General features: G+C 44.5%; 1 protein-coding gene across 1 annotated transcript in view; it reads right to left on the bottom strand.

Annotated features, from left to right (window-relative positions):
- Window positions 1-20,208, bottom strand: part of MAP1A (microtubule associated protein 1A) — a 113,874-nt gene that overhangs the window by 83,833 nt on the left and 9,833 nt on the right. The window lies entirely within an intron of this gene.

Here is a 20,208-nt window from a genome sequence, read left to right on the forward strand (position 1 = left end):
CACAGGGTAAGAGGGGGCAAGGGTGGGGGCTGGACTGGAGCAGAGCTGGGATTGGAACAGGGCCCCGCTGTGCCACTCCAAACAGGGATGTGTGCCCCACAGTTTCAGGACCTCTGCCTCTAATGTAGGGCTGGGCAGTCCAGAAGAAAATGCTCTAGGAACAGCCCAGGCTAGGGAGAAGGTCTGAGCTGAACTTTCTCATATTGTAGGTTTCAGAGTAGCAGCCGTGTTAGTCTGTATTCGCAAAAAGAAAAGGAGTACTTCTTATATTGTAGATTCCTTATGACTAGGGGACTACCAAATTCACAGCCATGAAAAATGTGTCACAGACCGTGAAATCTGGTCTCCCACCATGAAATTAGTCTTTTGCGTGCTTTTACCTTATACTATACTGATTTCACAGGGGAGACCATCATTTCTCAAATTGGGGATCCTGACCCAAAAGGAAGATACAGAGGATCACACGGTTATTTTTTGGGGGTTATGGTATTGCCACCCTTACTTCTGCACTGCTGCCTTCAGATCTGGGTGGCCAGAGAGTGGTAGCTGCTGACTGAGGGCCCAGCTCTGCAGGTAGCAGCGCAGAAGTAAGGGTGGCAATACCATACCATGCCACACTTCTGCACTGCTCCTGGTGGCGGCTCTTCCTTCAGAGCTGGGCTCCCAGCCAGCAGCTGCCCAGCTCTGAAGGCAACGCCGCCACCAGCAACGCAGAAGGAAGTACTGCAACACCCTCTATAATAACCTTGCGACCTCCCCATAACTCCTTTTTGGGGCAGTACCCCTACAATTATAACACCATGAAATTTCAGATTAAAATATCTGAACTCATGAAATTTACGATTTAAAATTCCTACGACTGTGAAATTGACCAAAAGGGACCGTGAGTTTGGAAGGGCCCTACTTATGAATAAAGCCAAACTCCATGGACAGGGAGTCCACTCTGCATGGGGTGGGGACTATGTTTGCAGAACAGGTTAAAGAAGGCAACTGCATTCAGGAGGGAACAAGGCAGAGAATACCAAATCCTGGGAACTGTAGGCTCCCTCTGCATGGCTTAGCTGCCCTAGCTATACAACCTCCTCCCAATGCCTGTGGCTTCTCTATAGAGCTGCATGTTGCTTCTCTGCCAACTTCAGAAAGTTCTTAATGAAGGCACTGCAGCCTCTGCACAGGATCCAGTGGCTGTTGCAGGGACTGCAGAATGGAGTATCTAGTCCTCAGAGAACCACTTCCCTTCCACTGGCAGAAGATCATAACCACAGGGGGCTGCATGAGGAGGCAAGTGGAGTTCCCCTTTATTTCAGCAGTCAAGAAGCGGGGTCACAACCCACATCTCCATGTGCTCATGACAGTGGTAGTTTCAGCCTGATGTGCATGTACACTAGTAGATAGTAGGGCTTGGGCTCTCTCCTAGAGTTTAAAATATTAGAAGATAAACCAAAATGCTCACCCGCCTTTTAAGCCAAGCCAATCTCACAATTTCTTTTGACTTGTCTCAGGATGTATTTGCTCTGTAGGTTTCCAGTAATGCAAGCTGCAACCTCTCAGCTCTGAGATACATGGATCAGGGCATAATCTTGCAGCACAACAGTATTATGACATATTTGCAGACACAGGACTCCCAAAAGGATGACCCCTGGGATCTCTGCTCCTTTCTAGCACTCACTAAAGAAACCCCAAATAATAAAGATCCCAGAAACCCTGCAGGCATCAGCCAAGCACTGAATATCATCTGCTATTGTCAAGGCCTGGACGATGCTACCCTAATCTAGCTGCATTTAGGGTCAGGGCACTCCAACTACTTTTATGCACATTCAGGCCCAAAGGAGGAGGTCTCCCCTGCTTGATTAGTCCTAGCTGACTGCAAGATGCTCAAAGCTCATGCACGGATTCCAGGTTGATGGAAAAGACAACTGTCTTTTCACTGCAGTGATAAAAGATCCCCTCCATGAGATCACTTCCAGAAAAATCACTGACTGGATTGGTGCATTAGAATGCTGTAGAGATGTAACCTGGTGCAAAGGACAGATAGGAAGAGTACATGCTGCCAGATCTCCCGAAGTCATTGTGGACAGAAATATTTATCTTTCTGGTGGGTAGGTTTGTTTTCTGGATTCTCTTCTGAATCCCTTCATTTCCCCCCATGGCACAGTGTCCAGCTGTCCAGTGCAGAAGAGCCAGAGGGGATATTAAACAGCCACTGTTAGAAGAGACGAATACAGGTACAATACCCATGCTCCTGCAGAAGCAGAGTCTCCCTGGAACACCCTGCCATGAAACAAGGAGAAATTTGCTGGTTTATTTTTATATTTGGAATCTCTTGGGTCAAAGTTTCCAAGTAAGCAGCAAAACACTCCATTATCCCCAAATAAATTGAAGACAAGCTAGTGCTTCAACAGGCACATGCTTCCTAGTTTGAAGCTTCCAATAATGGTCATTAACCTCTTGGCTTCCAGGGTCAGGATCTCCCAGCACAGAGACATTTTTCATTTCTCAGTCATGATGCACAGAGGGAAATTCACTGCTCCTCAGTTCCCTCTTATCTTGGCCTCCCCAGCTAAAGAACCACTGGATCAGAAGAGGAAGGAATGTCTGCAGTCCACAGTTTTACATTCCCATTGAAGGCAAAGTCTGTACCTTCTGGCAGTGCCAGGGTTAATGAGGCACGGCAAAATCCTGGAACGCAGCCAATCACAGACTCAGGAACATCTGTTTTCTTAGGGAATTATGGCACTAAATTTACAATGGCACATGACAGCAATTAATCTGTGGTGAAACAGGATTAGCAGCCTCCAGCCACACTCTTCTATGTCTGTGCTCTCAGTCTGCACAAAATGGAAGAATTTATCTCCTCAAATAACAGTTGTGATTCTGGACAACCAGAGCCAGGCAGAGTTGCTACAGGGGAATCCTGCTCAAGTGCCTTCAGTCCAGCTAGAGGAGTGAGAGTTATTAACACAGTGGTGCCGACCCTTTTCAGACTTAGGGCCAAACATACATCACAAAGGTCAAGGGACCATAATCAATACTGAGGGCCTGTTCTGCTTCATACCAGCGTGGTGGAGTCCCTCAAGAGCACAGAGACAACAAAGCCACTCCCTACTCCTCTCTTCCTGCTGAGCCTGGGGCAGTGGTGCCCCCAGGCTACTCTAACCTGGATTGGGGTACAGAATCAGGGGACCATAATTGGTTACCAGTTAACTTTTTTCACTTTCTTAGGCTCCCCTAGACAGCTGTGTGGACACAGGCATCCAGCCTTTCTTAGGTACTGCCACAGGCTCAGGCAGAGCCAGCTGAGCTCTTATAATACTCTCCCTGTGGCTCTCACAGCCTGGCAAAGAAGCATACAATGGAGCAGCTGGAGTTACTCTATTTCTCCAAGATACAACAGGCAGTCAGCAGGGGAGCTGCAGTGGGTTGGGATGGAGTGCTCCCAATTCACCCCAGAGCTGGCCCTGTGACTGGTTAGGGAGGCGGTGCTCTCTACTTCCTCCTTAGAGCAGAATGACCAATTCAAGTACTTCAGTTTAAAAATTGCAGGGTGTGGCTAAGAAAGCATATCTTCAATTCTAAATCAAATACAGTAGAACCTCAGAGATATAAACACCAGAGTTACGAACTGACCAGTCAACCACATACCTCATTTGGAACTGTAAATATGCAATCAGGCAGCATCAGAGACAAAAAAAGAAAAGCAAATACAGTACAGTACTGTGTTAAATGTAAACTACTAAAAAAAATAAAGGAAAAATTTAAAAAAAGATTAGACAAGTTAAGGAAACCGTTTCTGTGCTTGTTTCATTTAAATTAAGATGGTTAAAAGCAGCACTTCTGCACAGTAAAGTTTCAAAACTGTATTTAGTCAATGTTGAGTTGTAAACTTTTGAAAGAACAATAACGTTTGTTCAGAGATACAAACATTTCAAAGGTGTTCGTAACACTGAGATTCTACTGTACACATTTTCTGGAGGGCCCTACATTGAACTCCACTACACTAGGTGGAACTAGAACACATAGAAAGAGAAATAAGCAGAAAACTACAGGCAGCCATTGGCTGATCTTATTTTTTGTATTGTCTTCCTACTTTTTTTTTTTAATAAACAAAAAGTTTTTGTACCACAACCTCCAGCCCCATACCGTTTGAGAAAGCCAGCTCTACAAGAACCACTACAGCCATGGAGATCAAACAAGAGGCAGTAGGGCAGAGAACTCCAAGGTAGAATATCATAGATTCCAAGGCCCAGAGGGACCATTGTGATAATCCAGTCTGACCTCCTGTATAGCACAGGCCATAGAACTTTCCCACAATAATTCCTAGAGCACAGCTTTTAGAAAAGCATCCAATCTTGATCTAGAAATAATCAGTGATGGAGAATCCACCATGATTACTTAACCTCACTGTCAAAAATGTACACCTTATTTCCAGTTTAAATTTGTCTACCTTCAACTTCTAGCTATTGGATCATGTTATATCTTTTTTTGCTAGATTGAAGAGCCCATTATCAAATATTTGTTCCCAGTTTAGATATTTATAGACTGTAAGCAAGTCAAATGCCTTATAGAAGTCTAAGTGTATTACATCAGAAGAGAAGGTTACTGAAGTGAGCTGTAGCTCACGAAAGCTTATGCTCTAATAAATTTGTTAGTCTCTAAGGTGCCACAAGTACTCCTTTTCATCTTGTGCAGTAACTGAGGTTCTTTGAGATGTGTGTTCCTGTGGGTGCTCCACTCCAGGTGATGGTGCATCCCTGCACCTTTGCTTGGAGAGTTTTGCAGCAGTGCCTATACGGGTTGCGCACGCGCAGTGCCTCCCTCATGCGCCATTGGCACTTCATCTAGCACGTGCGCAAGACCCGGATTCCTCAGTTCCTTCTCTGCCACAGAGTCTGCTTTAAAATCTGAAGTAGATGGGAGGAGGGTGGGTAGTGGAGCATCCACAGGGATACGCATCTCAAAGAACCTCATTTATTGCACAAGGTGAGTAACCTTCTCTTCTTCGAGAGATGTCCCTGTGTGTGCTCCACTCCAGGTGACTGTAGAGCAGTCACTTCCTAGGATGGTAGGGGCTTTGGAGTTGGTAGGATAAGTGATAATATGGCTCAACCCAGGCGAGTATCCATCTTAGGGCCTTGTATGATTGCATATGTTTGGCAAAGGTGTGTTCGGAAGCCCAGGTGGCAGCTTTGCCTAGGTCTATAAGGGGAATGTTGTTTAGGAATGCTTCAGATGCTGATATGAATCTAGTAGAGTGGGTCTTGATCCCTGCTGGAGGCTGTGTTTCTTTTAATTGACAGCACAGGTGAATACATCCAGATATCCATTAGAGAGTCTCTGCGTAGATATGGAGGTACCCTTAGAGCGTTCTGCGATGGATATAAAGAGTTTCGGTGAAACTCTAACTGGCTTGCTACTGTCCAAGTAGAAAGCTAGTGCTCTTCTAACATCGAGGGTGTGCATCATAGCTTCGAACGTGTTCTCGTGTCGCTTAGGAAAGAAAGGTGAAAGCTGTATAGGTTGATTAATGAATTTATCTTTAAAAAAGATAGCATATGGCCGATCTGCCATGAAAGCCCAAAATTTCTCCCACACATCTAGCAGATGTGATAGCTATTAGGAGTGCCATTTTCCTGGATAGGTGTAGTAAGGAGCAGTTTGCTAAGTTTGAACTATTTCTGAGTGAGAACCATTAAGACCAAGTTTAAGTCCCGGGATTGTGTGGGTGGTCTCACGTCCGGACAGATGGTTTGAATGCCCCTGAGGAATTGCTTGGTGATTGGGTGAGCAAAAATTGTAGTGTTGCCGATTTTTTGGTGAAAGGCGGTGATAGGAGATGTACCTTTATTGAGCTGATGGAGAGATCAGATTGGTATTAGACTACCTCCTGGAATTAAAACAATGGAAGAAGTGCAGATGTTGCATCAGTTTGTCTGGCGGTGCACCATGCTGTAAATATTTTCCACTTATGTAGGCAAGTGCTACGTGTAATTTGTTTTCTACTGTGGAGCAACAGCCTCTGGTCCTGTTCAGAACAACTTAGTTTGTCATTAGAGAATCATAGAGGAGCCATGCCTTCAGATGTAGCATCTTTATGTTGCAATTGACCCTCTCATTGTGTTAATAGGTCCATCTGGAGCGGGAGAGTGATGTACTGATACCACGCTTGTCTTCGCCATGTGGGGGCTATTAGGATGACTCTGTCTTTGTCAGTTCTTATTTTCTGTATTACTCTGGGTAGTAATGGTATTAGTGGGAATGCATAGAGAAAGTCTGTGTTCCACCTAGTCAGGAACACATCCCCTATTGATCGCTTCCCCAGACCTGCTTTGGAGCAGAATTTTGGACACTTGGTGTTGTAGGCAGTCACAAATAGATCTATTTGTCGGTGGCCCCATTTTCAGAATATACATTCCAGTATTGCGTTGTTTAATTCCCATTTGTGGTCATGGGGAAAATGTCCGCTGAGTTTGTTTGCTGTGGTGTTCTGGCATCCAGGTAGGTAGGAAGCCAAGACATGGATATTGTGTTGGATGTACCAATTCCAGAGTCTCATAGCCTCCGTACAGAGCGAGTGTAATCAGGCTCCCCCTTGCTTGTTTATATAAAACATGCAAGCAATGTTGTCAGTCATTACTCTTATGTTTTAGTTTCTTATAAACTGTAGAAAGTGGAGGCAGGCATTGCAGATGGCAGGGAGTTCTAGAAAGTTTATGTGTTGCCTTGTCTCGGCTGTGGACCATAATCCCTGAATTGTGCGATGTTGCATGTGTGCTCCCCACCCAACGAGGGAGGCATCTATTGTGATGATCTGTGATGGAGGATCTTGTGTAAACACAAAAAGAAAAGGAGTACTTGTGGCACCTTAGAGACTAACAAATTTATTTGAGCACAAGCTTTCGTGAGCTACAGCTCACTTCATCGGATGCATTCAGTGGAAAATACAGTGGGGAGATTTATATACATAGAGAACATGAAATAATGGGTGTTACCATACACACTGTAACAAGAGAGTGATCACTTAAGGTGAGCTATTACCAGCAGAAGAGTGGGGAGGAAAAAATCTTTTGTAGTGATAATCAAGGAGGGCCATTTCCAGCAGTTGACAAGAACATCTGAGGAACAGTGGGGGGTGGAGGGGTGGAATAAACATGGGGAAATAGTTTTACTTTGTGTAATGACCCATCCACTCCCAGTCTCTATTCAAGCCTAAGTTAATTGTATCCAGTTCATAAATTAATTCCAATTCAGCAGTCTCTCGTTGGAGTCTGTTTTTGATGTTTTTTTGTTGAAGAATTGCAACTTTTAGGTCTGTAATTGAGTGACCAAAGAGATTGAAGTGTTCTCCAACTGGTTTTTGAATGTTATAATTCTTGATGTCTGATTTGTGTCCATTTATTCTTTTACATAGAGACTGTCCAGTTTGACCAATGTACATGGCAGAGGAGCATTGCTGGTACATGATGGCATATAATCACATTGATAGATGTGAAGGTGAACGAGCCTCTGATAGTGTGGCTGATGTGATTAGGCCCTATGATGGTGTCCCCTGAATAGATATGTGGACACAGTTGGCAACAGGCTTTGTTGCAAGGATAGGTTCCTGGGTTAGTGGTTCTATTTTTCACTGAATGCATCCGATGAAGTGAGCTGTAGCTCACGAAAGCTTATGCTCAAATAAATTTGTTAGTCTCTAAGATGCCACAAGTACTTCTTTTCTTTTTGCAAATACAGACTAACACGGCTGCTTCTCCGAAACTTGTGTAAACAGGTTCTCTGAGCACAGGTTGTGTGGTTGAGTCCACCAGGTTAGTGAGTCCTTGACCTTGGGGGGCATCATTAATCGTATGTTTAACCTGTGTTTATTTGGTCTGTAGATGGTTGCTAATTTGATGGTGTCAAATTTGCAAATTAGGCCTGAACAAAGACAGGGAGTGGCACGGTCACTACAAAAAATAATTTTCCCTCTGTTGATACTCAGACCTTCTTGTCAACTGCTGGTAATGGGCCACATCCACTTTGATTGAATTGGCCTCGTTAGCACTGACCCCCCACATGGTAAGGCAACTCCCATCTTTTCATGTGCTGTATATTTATACCTGCTTACTGTATTTTCCATTCCATGCATCTGATGAAGTGGGTTATATCCCATGAAAGCTTATGCCCAAATAAATTTGTTAGTCTCTAAGGTGCCACAAGGACTCCTTTTATTTTTGCGGATAAAGACTAACACGGCTGCTACTCTGAAACCAAAGATTTAATGATAATCCATTTGTCTTGAGAAACTTTCATAAAACATATCAAATTAGTCATTCCTTCAAGCTCATCTTACAATTTTTCATTTAAAACACATGAAAATAGTTTGTCTAAATAACTGATTCTTAATCACATAATTGAAAAGAATTCATAAAATAATTTAATTATTTTTAAAACTGATCATAGAATCATAGAATATCAGGGTTGGAAGGGACCCCAGAAGGTCATCTAGTCCAACCCCCTGCTCAAAGCAGGACCAAGTCCCAGTTAAATCATCCCAGCTAGGGCTTTGTCAAGCCTGACCTTAAAAACCTCTAAGGAAGGAGATTCTACCACCTCCCTAGGTAACGCATTCCAGTGTTTCACCACCCTCTTAGTGAAAAAGTTTTTCCTAATATCCAATCTAAACCTCCCCCATTGCAACTTGAGACCATTACTCCTCGTTCTGTCATCTGCTACCATTGAGAACAGTCTAGAGCCATCCTCTTTGAAACCCCCTTTCAGGTAGTTGAAAGCAGCTATCAAATCCCCCCTCATTCTTCTCTTCTGCAGACTAAACAATCCCAGCTCCCTCAGCCTCTCCTCATAAGTCATGTGCTCTAGACCCCTAATCATTTTCGTTGCCCTTCGTTGTACTCTTTCCAATTTATCCACATCCTTCCTGTAGTGTGGGGCCCAAAACTGGACACAGTACTCCAGATGAGGCCTCACCAGTGTCGAATAGAGGGGAACGATCACGTCCCTCGATCTGCTCGCTATGCCCCTACTTATACATCCCAAAATGCCATTGGCCTTCTTGGCAACAAGGGCACACTGCTGACTCATATCCAGCTTCTCGTCCACTGTCACCCCTAAGTCCTTTTCCGCAGAACTGCTGCCGAGCCATTCGGTCCCTAGTCTGTAGCGGTGCATTGGATTCTTCCATCCTAAGTGCAGGACCCTGCATTTATCCTTATTGAACCTCATTAGATTTCTTTTGGCCCAATCCTCCAATTTGTCTAGGTCCTTCTGTATCCTATCCCTCCCCTCCAGCGTATCTACCACTCCTCCCAGTTTAGTATCATCCGCAAATTTGCTGAGAGTGCAATCCACACCATCCTCCAGATCATTTATGAAGATATTGAACAAAACGAATGATCTGATGATTGGCCATGAAAGGTATAATAGGGGTGAGGGGGCGGGGAGATAATTAGTAAGAGTTAATTTAGTTAGCCCTGTTAAGCAATTTCAAACCCCCTTTCTGTGGCAGGAACAATAGATACAAATATTCTTTTGGCAGTTTGGAAAGTGGCTGAAGCTGATAAAAGCACACTTTTCTGCTCACTCTAAGGAAAAAAAGTGCTTTTCTCTGAGCAGATTTGACTGTTAAATCTGAACCCCAATCAGAAAACTTGTTTTTCCTTTTCCAGAACAGGATCGTGACTCAGCACATACTTTTCTATCCATCAGTTCCTAGCAGAAACAGACGAAGCACATTTCGTTAAAGCCCTGCTAAAAAGGTGGAGTGATAGCCGATGTGAAGGCCTGGTCCATTACATCACTCCAGACTTGTTTTGCAATTAATACCACACCTCACTGGGTTAGCCAATCACAACGCAGGATTTTTAATCCTATTTTATAATGGGCTTTCACCAAATTTCTGTATACTGTCCACAAACCACTGCACCTCCTCCCCTGTGGCCTCCGTAAGGCAAACAGTACATACACCCTTCAATTCATCAAAATACATCCACTTACTTTTTCACTACCATCTCTTCCTCTTTCAAATGCTTCACTAGCTCTTAGTTTCATCACATCAAACACACACTTCTTGTCCTGATCTTCAGAGCCCTTCACAACTCTGCCCTCTACAACCTGTTCTCTCCCTGCAACCAAAGCCTCCTTTTATTACCTTTGGTCTGTTTCTCCAACAGCCTCTTCTGTGCTTGTTTTTGCACTGTACTTTATGCATGGACTGTCCCCCCATAATCCATAAGGCCACTTCCCTATCTCCTCCAATTTCTCCCCAAGAACCAGGTCTCCTATGATGCTGACAAACAATCAGCTAGCTAGTGACTGTTCATATGTTTGTCAGTCAGGGAGAGCCAATTTTATTTCCTGTAAAAGATATGGTACCCTCAGGACCATCAATAGCTCTATGTCAGAGGTGGGCAAACTACGGCCCACAGGCCACAACCGGCTTGTGGGCCCATCCTTCCTGGCCCTTGAGCTCCTGCCCAGGGAGGCTAGCCCTCGGCCCCTCCCATGCTGTTCCCCCTCCCCCACAACCTCAGTTCACTACAAGGGGGCAGGGAGCGGGGGATTTGGATAATGGGCAGGGGTTTCCAGGGAGCAGCCAGGGGACAGGGAGCAGGGGGCAATTGGATGGGGTAGAGGTTGGCGGGGGCGGTCAGGGGATGGGGAACAGGGGGGTTGGATAGGCGTGGGAGTCCCAGGGGGCCTGTCAGGGGGCAAGGGTGGGGCAGTCAGGGGACAGGGCGGGATGGATAGGGGATGGGGCCCCTGGGGGCTGCTAGGAGCAGGGGGTCTCAGGAGGGGGCGGTCAGGGGTCAAGGAGTAGGGGGGGTTGGATGAGTCGGGGGTTCTGAGGGGGTCAGTCAGGAGGCAGGAAGTGAGAGGGGGTAGATAGGGGAAGGGGGCCAGGCTATTTGGGGAGGCACATCCTTCCCTACCCAGCCCTCCATACAGCTGAGCAACCCCGATGTGGCCCTTGGGCCAAAAAGTTTGCCCACCCCTGCTCTATGTAATGCCTCCCCTCCTCATTTCCCTCTTCTCATTTGTCACTCACTTGTTCCAACTTGTCTCTGATTAGATTATATACTTCTTGGAGCAGCAATTGTCTCCTCTGTGTTTACACTACATCCTGCACAGTTAGGTCCTGGTTTTAACTAGGGACACAGTATAAATAAATATAAACAATAGTAATAATCTGCATAAGAATAACAGCGCAAGGACTCCCATTTGTAATCTACTTTCACACTTGGGTAATTCTTATAAGGAACTAAATTTATTATTAACTTAACCTGTCATTATGCAAGGCACTGAATTTAGCCGTATAGAGTGGAAATCTGTCAACTTCATGAAAAAATTTGTTAGTCTCTAAGGTGCCACAAGTACTCCTTTTCTTTCTCTGACAGACTGTATTTGTTACCTCTCAGATCAAACTTCTCAACTGGGATTCACTCTATTGATGGCTCCCCACTCAGCTGACCTCTCAGGGGTTTCTTACTCAGTTGCAGCAATAAGAACATTACACAGGTGCCCTGGTTCCTGAAGTACCGGTTGTTATTCTATGCCCCAGCTGATTCTATTTACTTCTAGTGATGCCCTCATTGCTGGATGGAATCAGTCATGCTCTGGGGTCTCTACCACCTCCCCACATTAAGCTCTCTAATACAGCCACTCTAAGTTGACGAGAGAGAGCTCTCCCATCGACTTAAAGCAACAGTAGCTATGCTGGCAGAAGCCCTCCCGCCAACACAGCACTATCCACACTGGTGCTTATGTCTGAGTAACTTATGTCGCTTGAGGGGGACGGTTTATTCACACCCCTAAGCGACATAAGATATGCAGGCATAAACTGTAGTGTACACATAGCCTGAGATTCTATAAGGTTTCCAAACTCTTGGTAAGTCTTCTGATAGGTAAAAAATTAAACAGACACTTTGGACATATCACACAAAGCCGTACTGCCTGCACCTCAACTTCAGCCAATAGATGGCAGCAAAACACACTCTTTCTGCCTGAGAAAGGCAAAGTGACACAGCGGGTCTGAGATCTCTTGTAAGAATGTCCAGACAGGTGTGGGCAGGGACTCAGCTGGCCTTGTCTGGCTCTCATAGCACATCTATCTCAATGCCAGCAGCCTGGCAACAAAGCTGAGGAAGCTCCATGTGCTGCAGCTTGGAGGTCTCAAATTCATTGTTTGTTCTTTTTATTATTTGTGCAGTCAGTTTGAAGAGCACTTTGCTGCCTTGAGGAGCTCAATCTAAATAGACTGAGACAGAGGATGGGAAAGAGGTTACAAGGAAAAGCAGAGAGGCTGAGCAGGGAGTTAGATCCTACTGTTAGTTTTCAGATTGTTTGGGATCAGGATCAGAATTTTCAACTGTTTAATGAGCTAATTCTTGTCTGCAAGGACGATGAGGTAGAGAGACTGCTATAGCTCTGCTGGAGTTATGGCCCTCCCTTTTCCCCCACTCAAAAAAACCCATCACAATATCCATCCATTCCCGCTCTTCTTGTAGGCTGGGAGTGCCCAGGGGCCTCTGAAGCTGTTGTGTGGTCAAAGGCACTGACTTTCTGTTTGAAACTACACAAAATGCCTGCACAGGCTCCCTGACAATAAGCAAACCTGCAAACTGAAAGACTTCTTAACACAGTTACATAGTCATAGAATCAATCATAGAATCATAGAATATCAGGGTTGGAAGGGACCCCAGAAGGTCATCTAGTCCAACCCCCTGCTCAAAGCAGGACCAAGTCCCAGTTAAATCATCCCAGCTAGGGCTTTGTCAAGCCTGACCTTAAAAACCTCTAAGGAAGGAGATTCTACCACCTCCCTAGGTAACGCATTCCAGTGTTTCACCACCCTCTTAGTGAAAAAAAGTTTTTCCTAATATCCAATCTAAACCTCCCCCATTGCAACTCGAGACCATTACTCCTCGTTCTGTCATCTGCTACCATTGAGAACAGTCTAGAGCCATCCTCTTTGAAACCCCCTTTCAGGTAGTTGAAAGCAGCTATCAAATCCCCCCTCATTCTTCTCTTCTGCAGACTAAACAATCCCAGCTCCCTCAGCCTCTCCTCATAAGTCATGTGCTCTAGACCCCTAATCATTTTCGTTGCCCTTCGTTGTACTCTTTCCAATTTATCCACATCCTTCCTGTAGTGTGGGGCCCAAAACTGGACACAGTACTCCAGATGAGGCCTCACCAGTGTCGAATAGAGGGGAACTATCACGTCCCTCGATCTGCTCGCTATGCCCCTACTTATACAACCCAAAATGCCATTGGCCTTCTTGGCAACAAGGGCACACTGCTGACTCATATCCAGCTTCTCGTCCACTGTCACCCCTAGGTCCTTTTCCGCAGAACTGCTGCCGAGCCATTCGGTCCCTAGTCTGTAGCGGTGCATTGGATTCTTCCATCCTAAGTGCAGGACCCTGCATTTATCCTTATTGAACCTCATTAGATTTCTTTTGGCCCAATCCTCCAATTTGTCTAGGTCCTTCTGTATCCTATCCCTCCCCTCCAGCGTATCTACCACTCCTCCCAGTTTAGTATCATCCGCAAATTTGCTGAGAGTGCAATCCACACCATCCTCCAGATCATTTATGAAGATATTGAACAAAACGGGCCCCAGGACCGACCCCTGGGGCACTCCACTTGACACCGGCTGCCAACTAGACATGGAGCCATTGATCACTACCCGTTGAGCCCGACAATCTAGCCAGCTTTCTACCCACCTTATAGTGCATTCATCCAGCCCATACTTCCTTAACTTGCTGACAAGAATGCTGTGGGAGACCGTGTCAAAAGCTTTGCTAAAGTCAAGAAACAATACATCCACTGCTTTCCCTTCATCCACAGAACCAGTAATCTCATCATAAAAGGCGATTAGATTAGTCAGGCATGACCTTCCCTTGGTGAATCCATGCTGACTGTTCCTGATCACTTTCCTCTCCTCTAAGTGCTTCAGGATTGATTCTTTGAGGACCTGCTCCATGATTTTTCCAGGGACTGAGGTGAGGCTGACCGGCCTGTAGTTCCCAGGATCCTCCTTCTTCCCTTTTTTAAAGATGGGCACTACATTAGCCTTTTTCCAGTCATCCGGGACTTCCCCCGTTCGCCACGAGTTTTCAAAGATAATGGCCAAGGGCTCTGCAATCACAGCCGCCAATTCCTTCAGCACTCTCGGATGCAATTCGTCCGGCCCCATGGACTTGTGCACGTCCAGCTTTTCTAAATAGTCCCTAACCACCTCTATCTCTACAGAGGGCTGGCCATCTCTTCCCCATTTTGTGTTGCCCAGCACAGCAGTCTGGGAGTTGACCTTGTTAGTGAAAACAGAGGCAAAAAAAGCATTGAGTACATTAGCTTTTTCCACATCCTCTGTCACTAGCTTGCCTCCCTCATTCAGTAAGGGGCCCACACTTTCCTTGGCTTTCTTCTTGTTGCCAACATACCTGAAGAAACCCTTCTTGTTACCATTCTCCAGGCATGCTGGAGCCACACTTGCTATCTGGCTCATGGGACAGTCAACCTAGAGAAACAGATGGTGCTGCTGGACTTAAGTGGATTGGCAGACCTGTGTAGGGGACCTCAGGGCTTGTCTACACAGAAAAGTTGTGCTGGTATATGCCAAAATGTGGATTTAAACTGATATTGTTATTCTGGTATAACCCCTTGGGTAGAGACTCTAATTTTGATATAACAGTAATCTTTTTTTGTTTACATTAAATACCTTCCAAAGCAACATTTTCTAAACCAAAAAAAGGCCCTCTGAACATTGGAATAGAAGGATCCACATGAGGGTTACACTGGTATAGATATATCAGTACGTATGGGAAAGTTTAACCATTTATAAAAGGCCTTGAGCTATAGCACCAGAATAGTACTCCACACCATATGTCCACATTACATTCCACTATACCCTGCATCAACAGATCCACTATTCATCTCTGACAGGACAGAGAACTGGACTGCATTACTGGAAGCAAAGGGATTGATGGTGCTGAAACAAGAAAACTTCACCCACCACAAATGATGAGGGATTCAACTTCTGAGTGGGCTGAATTCAGTGTCATAATGCATCTTGCTCACTCCAGGAACAGCATTATATGCATTTCAGTCAGAGGAAGGGAAGGGGGACTCAGAGGACATGCAGAGTAAACAGTGACGCCATGCTGGAGTATGTAGGGGCTGGAGGGGAAGTTGGATTCATTGAGAGAAACAGAGTGCACTGCTCTTAAGTTGGTACTAATACCACAGCTCAACTGAGGCACTGTGGCAGAGGCACTTAGGAAATGGAAATGGTGGCCCTAAAAATGGAAGCAATACCCTCATTAGTCTCAGCCCATCACATCCTCCCCACAATTTTACCAAAAAGACTCAAGCATCTTGAATAAGAATTTCTGAATATTAAATGATCTCCAGCAGCATCTCTCCCATCATGATGAAGGGACAGGGAATCAAAATGTAAGCTCCTCCAGCAGCCCAATGCTACTATTCCTATAATAGCAAAGTATTAGATCGTGCACATACATAGAGAGAAGCCAGAGTGGGAGTTTCTCAGTGACTTTAGTCTAGATCCTATTTTAGGCTGTGGACTGGCATGGCAGTCTAGGCTCCTGGTGATAATTACTATTCTAGTCAAAGAACTGGGATTTCAGTTTCCAATATTACATTTAAAAAAAATAAATCCCACTCATAACCACAAGCCAGTCTCTTAAGGAGACAGGCCTTTGTTCTCTGATGCTTGGTTTAAACCTCAAGCATCTGTCAAAGTAACAGCATAATTCAAACATAACACTTCATATTTATATGCAGGCGGAGAGACAAGATTAATAGAATATCAGGGTTGAAAGGAACCTCAGGAGGTCAGTTAGTCCAACCCCCTGCTCAAAGCAGGACCAATCCCCAACTAAAGCCCTGGCTGGGATGATTTGTCAAGCCTGACCTTAAAAACCTCAAAAGGAAGGAGATTCCACCACCTCCCTAGGTAACGCATTCCAGTGCTTCACCACCCTCCTAGTGAAAAAGTTTTTCCTAACATCCAACATAAACCTCCCCCACTGCAACTTGAGACCATTACTCCTTGTTGTGTCATCTGCTACCACTGAGAACAGTCTAGATCCATCCTCTTTGGAACCCCCTTTCTGGTAGTTGAAAGCAGCTATCAAATCCCCCCTCATTCTTCTCTTCTGCAGACTAAACAATCCCAGTTCCCTCAGCCTCTCCTCATAAGTCATGTGTTCCAGTCCCCTAATCATTTCTGTTGCCCTCCGCTGGATGTTTTCCAATTATTCCACATCCTTCTCGTTGTCTGGGGCCCAAAACTGGACACAGTACTCCAGATGAGGCCTCACCAATGTCAAATAGAGGGGAACAATCACATCCCTCGATCTGCTGGCAATGCCCCTGCTTATACATCCCAAAATGCTGTTAGCCTTCTTGGCAACAAGGGCACACTGTTGACTCATATCCAGCTTCTCGTCCACTGTAACCCCTAGGTCCTTCTCTGCAGAACTGCTGCCTAGCCACTCGGTCCCTAGTCTGTAGCAGTGCATGGGATTCTTCCGTCCTAAGTGCAGGACTCTGCACTTGTCCTTGTTGAACCTCATCAGATTTCTTTTGGCCCAATCCTCTAATTTGTCTAGGTCCCTCTGTATCCTATCCCTACCCTCCAGCGTATCTACCACTCCTCCCAGTTTAGTGTCATCTGCAAACTTGCTGAGGGTGCAGTCCACGCCATTCTCCAGATCATTAATGAAGATATTGAACAAAACCGACCCTTGGGGCACTCTGCTTGATACCAGCTTCCAATTAGACATGGAGCCATTGATCACTACCCATTGAGCCTGATGATCTAGTCAGTTTTCTGTCCACCTTATAGTCCGTTCATCCAGCCCATACTACTTTAACTTGCTGGCAAAAATACTGTGGAAGACTGTATCAAAAGCTTTGCTAAAGTCAAGGAATAGCATGTCCACTGCTTTCCCCTCATCCACAGAGCCAGTTATCTCGTCATAGAAGGCAATTAGATTAGTCAGGCATGACTTGCCCTTGGTGGGAATCCATGGTGACTGTTCCTGATCACTTCCCTCTCCTCTAAGTGCTTCAGAACTGATTCCTTGAGGACCTGCTCCATGATTTTTCCAGGGATTGAGGTGAGCCTGACTGGCCTGTAATTCCCCGGATCCTCCTTCTTCCCTTTTTAAAAGATGGGCACTACATTAGACTTTTTCCAGTCATCTAGGACCTCCCTCAATCGCTATGAGTTTTCAAAGATAATGGCCAATGGCTCTGCAATCACATCCACCAAATCCTTTAGCATTCTTGGATGCAGTGCATCCAGCCCCATGAACTTGTGCTCGTCCAGCTTTTCTAAATAGTCCCAAACCACTTCTTTCTCCACAGAGGGCTGGTCACCTCCTCCCCATGCTGTGCTGCCCAGTGCAGTAGTCTGGGAACTGACCTTGTTCGTGAAGACAGAGGCAAAAAATAGCATTGAATACATTAGCTTTTTCCACATTCTCTCTCACTAAATTGCCTCCCTCATTCAGTAAGGGGCCCACACTTTCCTTTACTTTCTTCTTGATACTAACATACCTGAGAAATTTCAGGTTTCAGAGTAGCAGCCGTGTTAGTCTGTATTCGCAAAAAGAAAAGGAGTACTTGTGGCACCTTAGTGACTAACAAATTTATTAGAGCATAAGCTTTCGTGAGCTACAGCTCACTTTATCGGATGCATTACTATATTACTATGCATTTTATACCTGAGAAAGAAACCCTTCTTGTTACTCTTAATATCTCTTGCCAGCTGCAACTCCAAGTGTTATTTGGCCTTCCTGATTTCACTCCTGCATGCCCGAGCAATATTTTTATACTCTTCCCTGGTCATTTGTCCAATCTTCCACTTTTGTAAGCTTCTTTTTTGTGTTTAAGATCAGCAAGAATTTAACTATTAAGCCAAGCTGGTCGCCTGCCATATTTACTATTCTTTCTACACATCGGGATGGATTGTTCCTGTAACCTCAATAAGGATTCATTAAAATACAGCCAGCTCTCCTGGACTCCTTCCCCCCCATGTTATTCTCCCAGGGGATCCTGCCCATCAGTTCCCCGAGGGAGTCAAAGTCTGCTTCTCTGAAGTCCAGGGTCTGTATTCTGCTGCTCTCCTTTCTCCATTCCTGCTACTGATCTGCTTGTTATACCAGTGAAGTGTGCACACTTAGTCTATGCAAAAGAATATATATTACTGTTACCCCATGCTTCCCTAGACCTCGTTTGTTTTACCAACCTGCTACATCTTGTCCTAAACTGAGACTGGGGAAGGCAGTGTCTTACACTATGTCTGTGCAGTGCCTATCAAATGAGGCCCTAAACTGGTAGGGGGTCTCTAAGCAATAATACAAAACAAATAAAATCATATTTCTTTAGTTCCCTTCAGAGGATCTCAAGTAGTTCATCTCTTAGTTTATAACAAGAGACCAGATATTTTACAGGTGGACAAATTGGAAGTATGGAGGAACTCAATTACTCATTCAAGAATGAGGGTTTCAGTGGCATAAGTGCAAACAGGATATAGGACTCTAGTTTAGGATTTTCTATAGTGCTCATCATTGTAGTGCCTAAGCACTTTCCAGGTAAATCAGGTCTCCGTGGAGAAGTCCATAGCAGACTCCATGGAATCTCCTGATCTTCTCCATTCCCTGGTTATGGGAAGCTTTGCTTGAGACATATACAGATTTTTTTTTAAAATGTGTTTAGAGAATTCTTTATCACATGCTGCATACACTACATTATTCCAGAGGAACACAACTGTTTTTGCAGGTCATGGATGGAAATCTGATTGCTGGACTATGTTTTCCTACATGTTTGTATGTGCTCAGTACAGCTGAGCCCCAAACCTACTTGGCACCTCATAGTGCTACAGCAATACAAAAAATAAATAAAGGAATTTAATAGGGTAGCTAGGTCTTTACCATTTGATGGCTTTGTAGATTAGGACCAAGGCCTTGAACTAGCAAGTGAAGTGGGAACCAGAGCCTCTACAGAGGTAATCGCAAAAAGAAAAGGAGTACTTGTGGCACCTTAGAGACTAACAAATTTATTAGAGCATAAGCTTTCGTGAGCTACAGCTCACTTCAAGGTAATGATAATGTACTCAAGGAGGCTCATCTCATTAAACTGGGCTGCTATAATCTACACAAGATGAAGCCTTGGTATTGCATCTACCTTCAGGCCTAGAGACAGTAAGTCACAGAAATCTAATCTGGAGGTGACAAACACATAGATCGTTGTGGTCAAATCTTTATCCAGTCAAACTGGAAGGGCATATTGAGTGCGGTCCCACAAGGTTCTGTACTGGCTCTGATTCTATTCACTATCTTCATAAATTATTTGGATAATGGCATAGAAAGTACACTTATAAAGTTTGTGGACAATACCAAGCTGGGAGGGGTTTCAAGCACTTTGGAAGACATGATTAGAATTCAAAATGATCTTGACTAACTGGTGAAATGGTCTGAAATAAATTGGATGAAATTCAATAAAGGGCAAATGCAAAGGACTACACTTTCGAAGAAACAATCAATTGCACATATACAAAATGGGGAAAGACTGCCTAGGAAGAAGTACTGCAGAAAAAGATCTGGGGGTTATAGTGGATCACAAACTAAATATGAGTCAATAATGTAACACTGTTACTAAAAAAGTGAACATAATTCTGGGATCTATTAGCAGGAGTGGTGTAAGCAAGACATGAGAAGTAATTCCTCCACTCTATTCAGTACTGATAAGGCCACAACTGGAGTACTGTGTCCAGTTCTTGGCACCACACTTCAGGAGAGGAATTAATCAAGTGTGTACATAGTAATACACAGAGCTTTAACTCCAGATATCCTGCTACTTTACAAAAATGCATCATTCTTATTATCCTCATTTTATCGGTAAAGAAACTGAGTCACAGGCTCACGTAGTAAGTCAATGGCAGATCTAGAAACAGAACTTAGGTCTTTGCTTTCCAGTTAAATATCCTGACCATTAGGAAAATGGCACCTTCCTTCAAGTACACACAAACACCTAAAAAGAGGAATCTGACAAAGTGTAATATGTTGATATAAAAACATCTTGCAGGCATAGATCACTGTGACAGTCTGTGCCCATATGTCTGATATGATCTATATTTAATATGTATATACATTTTGAGAAATTTAACAATGTGACAATT

The sequence above is a fragment of the Dermochelys coriacea genome, chromosome 10 (assembly GCF_009764565.3).
Source record: "Dermochelys coriacea isolate rDerCor1 chromosome 10, rDerCor1.pri.v4, whole genome shotgun sequence".
Lineage (NCBI taxonomy): Eukaryota > Metazoa > Chordata > Testudines > Dermochelyidae > Dermochelys > Dermochelys coriacea.